Genomic DNA, 15,149 nt, shown 5'->3' with positions numbered 1-15,149 from the left:
ACACGGTCATCAAGGTTACAGTCCAAATATGCACAAAAATTCAGAGAAGGTGGGGTAGGAGGAGATGATGAGAGATTAATAGGTGAACTCCCAACTTCTCCCACCTCAACCTGTGGAGCTAAAGTTGTTTGATGAGAAGGGGATGGAGGATCAGTTGGGACAACAACCTTGTTCGTTGGGAGCTCTAACACTGAGGTATGTTGGGAGAGGTTCGAAAGATTTTAAATTATGTGGATTTTTAGACACATGAACAAGATATTGAAATCTTTCATCCAATAATTCCCTGTCAACTTCATCTTCAAGAAATTCAAAACAGTAATGAAAAAAACAATCATGAAAATCTTGAAGATATTCATCAGGCGATTTTTGAAATTTTAAAATTTTGCAATTTAAGGACTTTTTAGTCATAAATAACAAAATCATGACATGATTCACCGACAAACTGATTGAAAGTGTATAGATATTACGGGTAATGTGTGACATCATTTCTTTACACACCCTTCAAATATGAGAGCAACCAATCCACAAGAAAGATTCTTAAACTAGATGTCATTCTTGTCACAGAAACCAAGAAAAGAAATTGTGTGCCTGAGAAAGGTTATTCCACCCTCTCCATTGAACTTAATTCTAGACAAGTCATTCAAATTCTCGTTGGCACTTCAAAATGTGCAGAGTTAGAAAAACATTTCGGGGTTATGATTTGGGAAGAAGTCATGAAAAAAGTGCAAAAATTCAAAACAGACTTCAAGGGATCAACTTGTCATTTTTCCCTCCTTCTAGCACTAGAAATGTTAACGATGTTGGACCCACCAACATTCAAGGGATCTCCCCGATATGAATTCCCAACTAGACCTCACACTATTTGGAGTAGGAGTCTCGGTAGTGGGTGGTAGTGTAATGCCTTGACCGTGCTAGTGCGCAGAGGTGAGTATGATAACTTTGGGTGAGAGCAAGTGTGTGACCCTAAGGAGAGTAAAGTGTGATGCATGAAGGTTCTAACACATGGAGGGGAAAATAGAGTGCATCCCTTGAAATCTTGTAATAGTACGCAGCGTGAAAGGAACACACGAGCGAAATGAAATCACAAGATAAAATGCATAATATTCCACAAGTTAAAGTGATGAGTTAATCCAACAACACACATTCAACAAGATTAGTACAAATTCATACAAAGTAGTTCATAAGCAAATTCATAAGTTAAATAACATGCATTAACAATACAACAAGAGTAGTCCTACTATATTAACAACATATGCATGAAAGTATGTTGGCTCTAGTTTTATTATTATAAGTGAAAGTTCCATCCATACATACACCATTGAAGACCACTAACCCCAATAGTGGAACATTATAGTCATGAACACCTATTCTTCCAAAGAATTATACTCGATCTATGCTATGGAGAAGCCAAGGCTCTTCACAATACTCCCAAGCATTTTCTAAGCTTAAGACTAACTAAACTCTTGGCTCCCAAAAGTGTTTTCTATGAGTTATGAGGCTCTATTTATAACTAACTAAAGGTGAGGTGACCCTAGACATTACCCTTTGTGACTCTTTGACTTCCCTCATGACTCTTCAACTTCTCCACTAAATGACACATTGCATTGCATGATGACTTATCATATTCCAATATTAACACTTGGAATTTCAGTTACAATATAATTACAAATAATATTACATTTTCCACATGTACCCACATAAGGTAAAATAGGGTAGAGATAGCCTAACAAGACAGAACACTATAATTCTAAAGTTTTGTGGAATTCCAAATCAGCAACCTCCACTTGGTGCTTCCCAGTCACTTATTGGTGCCAAGCTTGGTACTGTGTGATGGTGTCCCCAAACTACTTGACAATGTCTTTTTGGAAGCGGAGTCTAGCCTCCATGGCATCTGGGTAAACTGTCTTGGAACCTATATCCAACTTGTTCTGAAGAATGAGCAACATTGTATTGACGTTGAAAGGACCACCAATGTACTTATGCATGTTGTGTGTGTTCAGCTCCAAGTCTTCCTTTAGTGGCTACTTTTCTTAACTGATCCAAGTAATGATCGATCTCCTATTGGACTTGGTTCTTCGGTTTAGCATCTGTGAGGGAACCGATTGATGGGATATTTTTCTTTCTCACCATGAAATCCAAACTATTGTGCAACCACACATATGAGGCATGTATGCTATCGATGAATGAGGCAAGTTGCTCATTGTTCTTAATCAAAATTCAAACCTTAGCTTTCTCCAGCTCTGCCTATGGCTTCATCTTCTTCTCTAAGTCAAGCGGGGCCCCTTTGTACTGTATTGCCCACTCTTGTACATGGGTGATGGCAGCATGTATGGTTTTTAGAGTTTAAAAAAACTCTTTGATACATTGTTGTAGTCCATGCAAATGGACAAATGCCTTATGCATAATGAAAAATCCATCATAAATATTTTGAATGGTTTCTCGAAGTGATGATACTTCAGCAAGTATCACTTTCCTCATCTCCCCCAATGTGGAAGCTACATTTTGCGTTATTGCTCGGAGTTGTTCTACCTCTTTCCTGAACACCTACAATTTCTTTTCCAGTCACTCATTCTCAGTCGTTAGATACTTAACATTTGAGGTTGTTGCTCCTGCATAGGTCAAGTTGGCTTTGGAAAGGGAAATTGGATGTTTTTTGGTGTCTGACACTATCACCCTTTCCTTGATGAATGTAGGTAATGCTTGATCATCAGAAAAGTGTTTCCTTCGTTCCTGTATAATCTTGTTTTGTAACTCATGATAGATTGTACGCATCCATAATCGAATCATCCTCAAGGAGAAAAACATCTCCTTTCTCGCTCGGGGCTTGCTCTACTACTTGAGGTGGTGGAGACTGAGGGATGACCTATGGTGCTCTTGGAATCAGGTCAACATCTTCATTATGTGGCTCCTATTCCAACTCCATGTATGTCACTTTGATCAATTGCTCAATCTGTTGAGCAAGCTCTTGATCTTGCATCTGCTCACCTTCCTCCTCTGCTACTGGTTGTTCCAACTCTTCAACCTATATGGGCGATGTTTGCTCCATCATCATGCCTTTCCTTTGTTCTTCTTCCTTCTTCTGATTCTCTTCTCATTATATCCTCCTTATCTCCTGTTCTTCCTTCAACTTCTTCTTTGTCTCTACAACTTCAATTTTTCTTCCTTTAACCTTTGCTTTTCTCTCTTCCTCGGATCTGCTCTCTTGATCCACTACTCCCTCTTTTCTTCTGATGCCAAAGGTTCCTTCTCAATGATAGGATCTACCTTCATCTTGCAGCTTTTCTCTCCCTCTTGATTGTCAGCAATCTTCCTATTTTCCTTGTCATGCACTGGACTTCTACCTTCTGCTATTGTTTTTGTTACTTTCGGAACTGGTGGTGTCTTTAGAGTGGCCTTCCAAGTTCTTGCTAAATTGACTGGCTCATTGAGTCTGGAGGCATTGCAACAGTAACTCCAAGGGTCCTCCTCTGACCAATGAAATTTACTGTGGCTCCATGGGAAGTACACTCACGTACAGTATTCCTTGAAAATATTGTGAGGATCATACGAATTAAAGTATTTGGTGTTGAACTCAAACTTCACTATTTCCTTAGCCTCGTCATCTACATATATCAAGCTTTTAATCTCATATAATTTCATCCGCGAAGGAAGAGCGGGCTGTGGTGCTTTCTTCTTCCTATGCAGTCCTGCTGAAAATCCTGTAGCGAGGTGGTATGAAACTTCTTGCATGATTAGTTTATTGGTGGCGTACCTTCTTAGCACATGTAGAGGATTCTCTCCACCAAACACTCTGATGAAGGTGCCACCTAGTGAGGCATACCAATCTACAATTTCTACTATGGCCTCCATTGCTTCATGAGACATGCAAGGTGGATCCTGCTCAAAGATAAGCTTGTGTAACAGGATGATAAACTGGTCAGTTAGCCTTTCCATCAATCCTCGATAGTTGAAGTCAAAAATCAACTTCCAATATATGTTCACGACAATCTCATTTGGTGTCCATGTCTAGTCTATGTCAGGGAACTGCTAATGTGCATAGATTGCATCCAGTAACTATCCAACATATAAAACCTTTCTTGCTCACTCTTGGGTGGATTATTAGACTTAGCTACATGGGAATTCAACTATTGAGCCAACATATCCAACCAGTTGAATGGCCTCCCATTATTTATCAACTAGTCCACTAAGAATTCCCACCCTTTAGGAAAGGTCTTTGTGCTCTCTTGACCATATATTCTGTAAGAAAAGATGATCAAGAACTGGTAAGCCTTCCTGAGGGACTTTGTCATGTAAACATGGGTGGGTGTCTATCTAAACTCCAATGGATCATTCGCTCAGTGCTTAACAATGTCCCTTCTGTTCACATAGTTATGGGTGGCATAGAAGAGTGAGTCCATGTGCTTCACCGGCTTGGGAAAATGATACATCTGCTGAAATTATTCTTCCCTGAAGGTGGCAATCTTATTCCCACTGGAATTGCACAATGTCATGATCTTTTCATTTGTATTTGAGACAATCCAACTGCTGATGTTTGCACATGGGAAGGTGGGGTACATGCATTCAACCTTGTATAACCCTAACTGTTGGATACTAACATATACCTGTTGGTCTTCCAGATCTGCCTCAAAGTTTTTTGCAAAGATGTCTTTGATTTGATGCCATGTTAGTGTTGTTCCTTTCTTAATAAACAGTTGAGTATCTACATAAACTAGTATATCAAGTGATATATACTCAGCTTCTTCCCCAATACTTCTCTCGAGGGTTTCCTTTGATGCAGCTCTATTGGATTCCATGTTAATTGTGACTGTTGGAGAGATGCTCAAAAACTGTTGTACCTGTGGGTCAAAGAGGACACTCATGGAAAGCAAGTTTCATCTTAAAAATAATAACTTCAAGATAAGTTCAAGCAGCAAATTGGGCTCTTGACAAGAATGATTTCATATATTTAACTAACAGGGGTGACTAAATGACCATGGGAACTACACATTGCATGGTCCCATCAGTCAGTGTGGAACCTTGATGACTGGAACTGCACAATGTCCAGTTCATTCTAGGCCAAGGCTTGGGAGATACTACACATTTCACAATCTCAATGGCCAAGCTAGGAGACTGGCTCCTAGAACTGCGTAATGCGTAGTTGGAGCCAACCCAAGCCATGCTCTATATTATTCCAGAGGCCAAGGAAGAGGCTTGAGTCTCTAGATTGCAGAGTGCATGTTATGCATAGCGAGATCCAGGCAAGGGAAACCTAGATCTACCCAAGGGAGTGTGAAAAACAAGGAGATATGATAGATGGTTTGAAGTTGAGTGCATATGTGACTAAGTGTAGATGCATGCATGTGAAACAAATGCAACAATTGATTAAACTGAAGGAAAACGAAGCATGTGAGGAGAGTCGCTGCAATGATGACTGTTGGTGCAAAACAAAAAACTCATGCGACACTTGTGAAAGGAAATATATAACTTAAAACATCACTTCTACAAGTTAAAATGACACAGAGAAACAAGTAAAATAACACTCACACAAGCCAAACCACAAAAAGTGACAGAAAAAGTGGCAAAATATGACAAAAGAAAACTCACCCGGAAAAGCGACGACGATCGCACTGAAGGCTCCTTGATATGCTTGGGAATGCTAGAGCTCTAAGATCGAATGTGCAAATCAGATCTAGTAGCATTGATTAAATAGATTTAGACAAATTAGGATTTATGACATGCATTCCTAAAATCAAGGAAAAAGCAGAACAGGTCGAAAGTTTCTAAAAATAGTGCAAGTGTCTCATTCGAGATGCTAGAATTAGATACCTATTTTTTAGGGATTCTTTTTTTCTTTTTCTTTTTTGGGAAAACTTTCATGCATTTCCCGTAAATATTGCACAATTTTGAGAAGGACTAGGCAACTCTCTGACTCGTGCACTGCGTAGTTTATGAGCACAGTGAGGTCTGTGTAGTTGTTGAGCTCATTGTTGGGCTGCCCCTCCATAATTGCACATTTCCATAGCTCAAGGCTCACTGGCAGTCGGGACTACACAATTCCCAATAGCAAGGCCAGTTTCCCTCAAGAATTGCACAGTTTCTGGGGTAGGCCCAAAACTATTAGGGACCAAGTCAGGAGATCAGCTTCTGAGTTAGAAAATCAACTTAAGCAAGCAAACACAATCCAAAATGATAGGATAAGTATCATTTGAAGCACGGATACCTAGATTAGTGCAAGATGAGCTGCTAAGGTTTAGAAGGAAGGCTCCAAAATCGAAGCATAGGAAAACATTTCGGGGGTGGTTGTAGCGGCTACAACATAGGGAATCATCATCATGATCACATCTAACAAAACAAAAACATTCTAATCTGACATCATTACCACACACATCCTCAAATTAATATAAATCTCATGTCAAGTCATTTTTATCACATACACATCTATCTGTAAGAACACTCAATGAATAGATCTAACATGGCCTAACAATATACACATCAAAACCAACATATAAATTAATTAAATAAACATGCACCAAAAAATGCACCTAAAATCAAATAACTACATCAAGTCAAATAAGTGCAACCAAACACTGATAAAATGGACCTAGTGTTAGGCTGGTCTACAGTAGAATATGATAGATGGTCAACTATTGCATGATCAACATCTGTTGAACTTAGTTGAGGTACAGAAGGAGGTGGTTGGTTTTCATGAGTAGAAGACGATGGATGGGTCAACTACATCTATGCCCTCAACGTAGTCTGGAAAACTTAGAGGTGGAGGAGGAGGTGGTTGGTCTACTTTGTCAGAAGAAACATGAGGCACATCCTCTAACTATTTCATCTCATTATCAGATGACTGAGGAGGTGTACTGCCAGATGGATCACTGACACCCTGACGGCCATGATCCGATGGGGTTGTACTACCAAAATCATCATGATCACCACCCTCATCATCATGTATCTATCATTGCATCATGATGCTAACCTGCATCCCTCATCGTATTCAGTGCCCTACTAGCTCCGATGGTATGTCACATAGAGACATCATCTCCCACAAATAGCCCTTGTATAGACCCACAAAACTAGAATCTGCAATGATATCTTGAGCCCTCATAGGGTGGATTCCTGCATCAAATAAAAACTCTAGAAAATTTTTCACAGTAGTCCATCCGAACTCACAAACTAGGCCTACAGCGTCAGATTCCCATGCCCCCATGAGGATGTGCCTCACCCTCTCGAGCCTCACCCATTTCCCCATCTCCTCTGACATCTGGTGGGGGAGGAGGCATGTCCCCATCGAATGTGTCGATTTCTACAAAATATATAGTACAAAAAATATTAAACAATTTAATTAAAAAACTTAAAGAACGTGCTAAAATAAATTATATTCTAATTCGTTAAAATTGCAAGAAAATGAAACTATATTAATTTAAAGAGAAAACTAATATTACCTCTATCATTTAGAGGCTCATCCATTTTTAATAAGATGTTGGGATACCCTCTCCAATCAATCCCCACATACGGAACCACCAATGTGAAAAAATGCATGGTCATCCTCACTTCCCAATAGCACCAGTGCCTCAGGAGAAATCCTAGTCAGAAACTCTAGTAAGCCCCTCTTGGGCATCATCTTCTTCCACATGCACATTAGAACCTTAGTGATTGACCTAGGAGGGTGACGGTCAAATGTAGGCCTCGTCTATGGAAATATCTCAAAAATAAATAAAAGATCTCGGAAGCAAAAGGGAAGGTCTCCCTCCCATGTCTACATGCGCAACATCTATCTAAATCCATGCAAAACTACCTCAAAAAAATGGCAGACCATCTAATGCAACATGGAATCTTAATCAAAGAATCAACATAATACAAAATACGGAAACTATTGTGTTTCCCATCACTGCTAGAGTGTGCAATGGTCATTACTAATAACGAAAGGCACCTAACCTCCTCTATAGCAAAAGAAGAAATATTTAGTTGTTCACCACAAACCTGAAAATTTGATGGATGGACCGCATGACGCCCTACATATCTTTGAGTGTATGCAAGCTGACCCTTAGCTACAACACCATGGGGGACATCAGGGAACTGGGTCAAATCCTCCCCCCTCCTGGATAGGCCAATGATAAAGTATATGTCATCCTGAGTGGGCTTGTGCCACACTATAGGACCGACACGGAAAGCCTGCTCCTAGGCACTCCATCAGTGGATCAAATGCTGCAATACAATAGAGTGTGCCATTAGGGATGTATCATTCACATAACACTTGAGGAGGTATATATTGTCAAGAGAATTCGGTTCGATGCAGTAATAGGGAGAGGGTATAAATATATATCCCTCTCTCTGGCCTGCCATGTTCGGAACATATTGTATGGGTTCGCCTGTTGCTCTTGCTCTTGCTGTTGCTACCTCTGCTGACATCTTTGTTACATGATTGACATATAAAATACATCAGTGTCATACATAAAATACAATTTGTTTTTATTAAATGAAACATGTATTTATAAATATGGAAACATAAATTTCAATTAAAAACAAAAGTTACCGGTGCACTCAAAACATAGTCATGCGCTAGCTCTCGTGCGCTTTCAACTATAAACGCACCACTATATGTGCACACATAAGTATGATGCATCCTTTTTGGCTCACAAATTGAACTTTTTATAGTAGTGCGGCACACTTGTGCACTGGTGCGTTCGTATAACCGTTTCACACCAGTGTGGAATGTTCAAGTTATTGAATGCACCGAGTTATGACTATATTTTTAAATATTAATTTTGCATTCATTTGGTAAATCTAAACGCACCATGTGTGATTCACCAACGTACACTATGTCGCATCAATCTCGGTGTGGTTTAGTTTACAAAACACACCACAATAGTGGCAGTGTCGTATGTTCACTCACTGAATTACGTTGCACCCTCTAAATTTACAGGGTGCAATTATATCGGTGGGAGCCAAACTTATCGAATGCACCACATGGAAAAAATAAATAACAAATAAATAAATTGAAAAATAGGGGAAAATTTAGCATAATTTACGATTTTAATTCGCAAAAAAATTAAATTACAAAGAAACATAGACATTACCTGGACATTTTGTCATCGAGGAGGCATTGTGGACACGTAATGGAGAAAAATGAATTTTAGGACGGTTTGAAAAAATTAAAAACCCAAATAGTGAGCATGGTATAGAAGGATGGTGAGCAAGAGAAGCACCAACATGAGGGCGCTTTCATGTGGTAAGAGTGGCACCGATGTTTCAAATCTCTCTTGGACTATATATTGTAAAAATGTAAATTACAGTTGGGAGGGAATTTTTTTTTTTATTTAACCCTCCTCTAGTGCATTTCTCCAAATGCACCAGTGTTGAATATGTCCAAAAGCACCCCATTTTTTTAATTAAAAAAGTATTGTAGTTATTTTCTTGAGATATGTTGGCTTGAGGGGGCCTGACCCAGATTCAACGTTAATTAGCCAAACAAATACCTACACTACTGGCCCTTTCGGCATCAGCCCGCGGAGCGTGGACTAAAGTCTCACCTGAAGCAATATGGGGGGATGCTGAAACCAAGTTTCCACACCCTTGAGATGGTTTTAATGTCGGTTTAGTCTAGCTAGACCTACCTTCGTGTAGGTTTCTTAACCCTCTATTCCACTTCTTAGTACCTTCACGAAAGGGTACAATCGACTTCCGTGCAGCCCTAATCAGGGGCTGAAGTCCTTTCACGCTGCTAGGGCAGCGAACTATGATATTTCCGAACCCAGGTTAAGTGTCCTACTTATTAACAGATCTTATTTAGCTTCACGTAAACCAATGTTATTACTTACGTTCACTTAACCAACACAATTACATATATTTATGCATCATAAAAGTATTATAAGTGAAATTCATACCCAACATAATAGATAAAAACAGCAAATAAAGACGCAGAAATTGTAGAATACTTCTCTTTATTAATAATTCTGGACAATTACAGACTTGACCCGCCCTACGCACTCAACTGTAGGGGTTCACACGTTTAGCTATGGACTTCTAAGCCTCACTCAGCTGCAGAGCCTCTACCTATGCTATGACCTAAGACTTAGACTTCTACTTCAGAGCTATCTCTCATACATCATATCTTTCTTGATTGATCTATCTCCTAACTACTTAGAGATTAGCTCTATTTATATTATCCCATGGTCTACGGACCATGGGTAGATCGTTTACAACCAACATTACATTTTCAAAATAAGGGCAGACAACCCTATGACTCTTTAACATCTACATGTTCGACAACCACAAAATGCGGAGTCCTTACACTTGGAATACAAAATTATGACCAAAATATGGGCTTTTAGCCCCAAAATTTTCCTTAAGGGATCCCGCGCCCAACAGGCCCCCAACACAAACATCATGACTCACCCTCAAGTCACTCTGCAGGTGCAGAGAAAGTACCACGAAGACCTCCCAGGTCTTTCTGTATCACCGCAACCTCAGTAGCACACTGAGTGGCCGCCTGTTGGACTTCTCCCACTTGTTGCTCGGTGACTGCCGTTGAACCACTGCCCTGAATCTTCTACTGAGCTTCTTGCAGTTGCACGATATTTCCTTCAATGGAGGTTGTGATCACATAAGCCTCTTCTATCCATGGCTGTAGGCACGCTTTTAAGACCTATCCTTTGTGCTGAGTGGCATCCACCTGTTCCTTGAGAACCTTTGCCTCCTGCATCCGTGCAAGCCTCTATGTAAGGGCAACCGTCCGCACAGTCCCTTTGACCTCATCATACCTTTTTTATAGCTCACGCGCCTCTGTCTCTAGGCGCTATACATGTGGGTCCTCCAGCAGGGTGGTTAGTACCTCAAATGACTGTTCAAAAAGCTGCATGCAGTCTACCACTGCACTGTTGATTGCCATTATTGTTGTTGTAATAGCGGTGGTACGTTGTTCCCTTACTTCTGGTGGAGTTGAAGTTTGGGCCTTCAATGGAAATTTAGTAATCTGCAAGTCCAGCTCCAGTTGAACCCTAGCCCTTTTTGCTTGAGTGATGCACACCCCTGTGGCTAACTTGCAGACGCGCGCCTCTACCGGTTCTTCTGCCTGAATGTCTAACTTCGGGACCATTCCGTAGGCTTCCTCCACTACCTACATTATTTGCTTGTTCTGCTCCACTGCCTCGTTATGCTGTAGGCCCAACTACTCGATGTTGATGCACTGCTCGCTCATCACCTGTCTCCCGAGCCCTGAGTTCCATAGTGACTCCATCCTACAAGAGGTAGAGCTTCTCTCGAGGGAGCGTAGACATGTTCGATCCTACTCCTTTCAAACTGCTAAGCGTGGGCCTATCAGCCTCATTCTTTTTAGTTAGTTCCCCATCTGGTAGCATTATCATGTTGGTCACTTTTGTGTACAACATCTCCTCAGTAGCTAAAGTGTCAATCGTGATGCTAGTGGACACTTTGTCAAGCTGTGGAGTGCGAACCTACAACTCCTACAACTCTATTCGGTGTGCCCCCAATACCAATTGTTGCTAATCTTCGAACTATTGGATGGACTTCGTCGTGACATCCCTCACCATTTCTTTGATATCATGCAAACCTCCCTCAGTGAGGATGATTACGTCGAAGGATGTCTTTGATGCCTTTTTTTCTTTCATGGCACTACCTGCTCTCGCTGTTGCAGATGCTTGAGTTGGGTGGACATCATCTACGGGTTTGCACCACCTTTTTCTGTCTCTATTTCTACCTCAGTCTCGGGTGAAGGTGACTTCTGTCCTTCGCACTCTTCTCCTCCTATCATCTGTTGTTCATCCGATTTTTCAGTGTCGCTCGCTTCCTGGGCCTTAGCCTCTACTTCCTCCTTTCTGTGATTTTCTGCCAGCTGCGCCATTTAGAGCTTGGTTTCTTCTTTCTTACGTTGAGCGGCGGATTTGTCCGTTTCCACTGCGAATCCTACTGGAGTGCACCGCTTTGGCAGCCAAGACTCAAGGACTGCAAGAATGACATCATCGGTCACCAGATAGGGTAGGTTATGCCATGTCTTTGTAGGGTCCTTCCACACCCTGATAAAAACATGGTGGAAATCTACTTTGAACTCTACATTAAGACCCAAAAGATCTTGCTTTCCTTTATTTGTTGTGCATCCTTGGTTTCCCATAGTGAAGCATACTTCGCTGCCTCTGGAAGGTCTATCACGACCAAAGGGAATTGGTTGTCTTTTGACAACTCCCATGCCACCAATACGATCAACAACAGGACCCACGCATAGTGAAGCATTTTTCCCTACTCATGTGCCTCATGATAGTTCACAAGGAACTCGCCACATAGATAATTCACCTAGTTGAACTAGACCCCTTCCGCTCATTGGGCCACTAGTGCAATCACAGGCGCGGGCACCTCATCCACGCGGTGCTTCCGCATCACTTTCCATACTAAAATTTGTGTTGTGACCTTGACTGCAAGGTTGTTAATGCTGGAGATGGCATATCCTCACTTCTTCTTCTCCAACTTGAACTTCTTCTTCATAGCTTCCATGAGGGCCAACTCGCCACATTTTCCCTCTGCTATATTGGTTGGATCCTCCCCTAAGTAAGGTAGCCATGTACTATGATGAATCAAGTGGTTTGTGATTGGAATGGGCTCCTCCAGCCACAAACACCCATCATGCACCAAGTAGAGTAGCTTCCTGATGACGAAGACGATCACTGGGATGCGATGGTAATGCAGCACCCAGAGCAAGTTTAGCAACCCGACTTTCTCTACACCCTTAAGCCATGTGTGCATATCTAATTCTATCATTCCATCCATCGTGTCCATCCATCAGTGCATTAGCTTCTTAGTCGCTAAATGCGAGAATTTCTCATGATCCGTGAGGTCCCAATCTTCAAACTTCAGTACTGGAACCTACCCTAAGTGCGGCCCCTAAAAAACAATATCGTCTGGGAGCAACGAAGTTTGTAGGGAGATCTTACTCTCGTCTATGTCCTTCGTCACTTTGGATTTTCCCTTGCATAGAGGAACATATTCGGCTAACCGGGTAATAGGGTCTGCACCCTAGGTTTCAACTTTTATTTCTACGTTCTCTTCCTCCAACAAGATATCTTCAGATTCCTCCTCGTCAGCCTCCAAATTAATGGCCTTCTCCCTTTCCTGTAAGATGAGCTTGGCCCTCTGTGGATTTCATGGTGAGATGTGCACTAGGATCATAGCCTGCTTATCCTTCTTAGGTCTTGGTGTTCTGGGTGATTTAGGGACCTCAACTATTGCTCTGGCACTCTTTAGGGCTTCTACTACTGCAATTTCCTGTACTTCTTCCTCAGGTGTTGACATCATTCTATTCAGGAGGTCTGAAGTGGAAACTTCTTGATAAACAGAAATATATATATACATATAAATATCTTATTAATAAATGAATTGACAGATGATGATTGTTTACATTGGGGTTCCTGGCTTATATATTGCCATGGGCACCCTTTGGGGAAAGGGCATGATCTTATGATCGTGCCCTTTCATCTAATTTAACCTAAAATTAAATAATAAACCTAAAACTAACTAATTTTTTACATAACATTGCCTTCCTCTTGAAAGAATTCTTTGTCCTCAAAGCATACATAACGACAGATGTTGTTGACAAAATGCTTCATTCTACCAAGAAGCATCTTCTTCGGTAAGTTCTTCCACTTGATCAGATATTCCAAGATTATCAAAGTCCCACACTTTAAAAGGTCTTGGATTAATCTCTCAATTTCTGTTTTTTGGTGATGTGGATATCGGCATGGCTTGATGTTGACGGGGTCTGATCTTGCCTTGACTTCTATTGTATGCTCAATTTCCCTATTAAGCGGCATCTTCATAGGTAGGTCTTGAAATACTTTTTCATGCTTCCTAATTAGATATTGTATCTTTGGTGACTCTTCACTAGTCATATTTGCAGATAACATTTCTAATTGGTGACATTGTACTACATAAGCGGGTGCTCCTTTTTGACTCATCTTCATCATCTGAGATGATGATACAATTTGATTCTTTGGTGCTTGGAATCTGTGTCATTTGTACTTCTAACCTCCCCATTTGAATTTTATAAATTGTACTTTGTGGTTGGCAGCATAAGTACCTAAAGTTCGTAACCACTGGATACCTAAATCTACATCTACTCGTCCTAACGGTACTATGAAAAACAGAGACTCTAAACTGAAGTCTTGAATCTGCAATTTAACCTTATGGAATTTCCCCACCTTTTCAATCTTCTTACTGTTAGCTACCATCACTTTCATGTTTGGTAATGGAAATGAAAAAATATTGAGTCTCCTTGCTGTGGTTGCATCTAAAAAATTGTGTGTACTACCAGAGTCGATGAGAACCACCACGTTGTTCTTCTTTATGTGTCCTTTTAACTTTAAAGTCTGAGGTTGTGATATACCTATCATAGCTAATAATGACACTTGCAGAATACTTCTGTCATCTAATTCTAGTGAGAATTCTGGGACATCTTCTGTTTCTTCTATGTCAGAATCTTCACTGTTTGAATCATTGGTTGCTTCACAATTATATAGGTTCTTTGTTTCTTTTCCTTTAGTGCACCTATGTTTGGGGTCCCACTTCTCACCACAGCGCTTGCATTTACCCTCTTTTATCCTTTGTGTTTCCACATTAGATTTTTCATCTTCACGACGATGTGGTGGAACATATCTTGTATTGTTTGAGTCCACATACTGGGGTATTCTTCGTCTTGAATATGTTTTTTCCACTTTTGACCAAAATATTGGTTCGAATTTCTTTTCGACTATTTTTTCTTTTCATCTTTCTATTTCTATTGTTGTAATGTCATGCATCTCAAGTTCTACTTGTAAATTTGTTTTGATTCCCGAGATGTATGATTAAATTAGATGAGATTCTGATAACCTAGGTACTCGTGTTACTAAGGTCTCCCATTCTTGAGTGTATTCGTCCACACTTCCTTTTTGTCGTAATTTGATGAGTTTTGAGAAGAACTCTTCTTCCTTTACACCTTGGAATCTTTTAAAGAATGCATCATTAAATTTTCTCCAGCTAATGACATGTGTTGTTTTTTTCCACCACATATACCAATTACATGCTTCCCCTTCCATTTTCATGGGTGCCTGCCTGAGCTTTTCATCATCGTCATTGATGTCATGTATCTCAAAGTATTCTTCTGCTTTATTTATCCATGCAAC

This window comes from Pinus tabuliformis, chromosome 2_2 (assembly GCF_031772625.1).
Source record: "Pinus tabuliformis cultivar Carrire ecotype Pingquan chromosome 2_2, CPIR1, whole genome shotgun sequence".
Taxonomy (NCBI): domain Eukaryota; kingdom Viridiplantae; phylum Streptophyta; class Pinopsida; order Pinales; family Pinaceae; genus Pinus; species Pinus tabuliformis.
Note: the sequence above shows the minus strand (reverse complement) of the source record.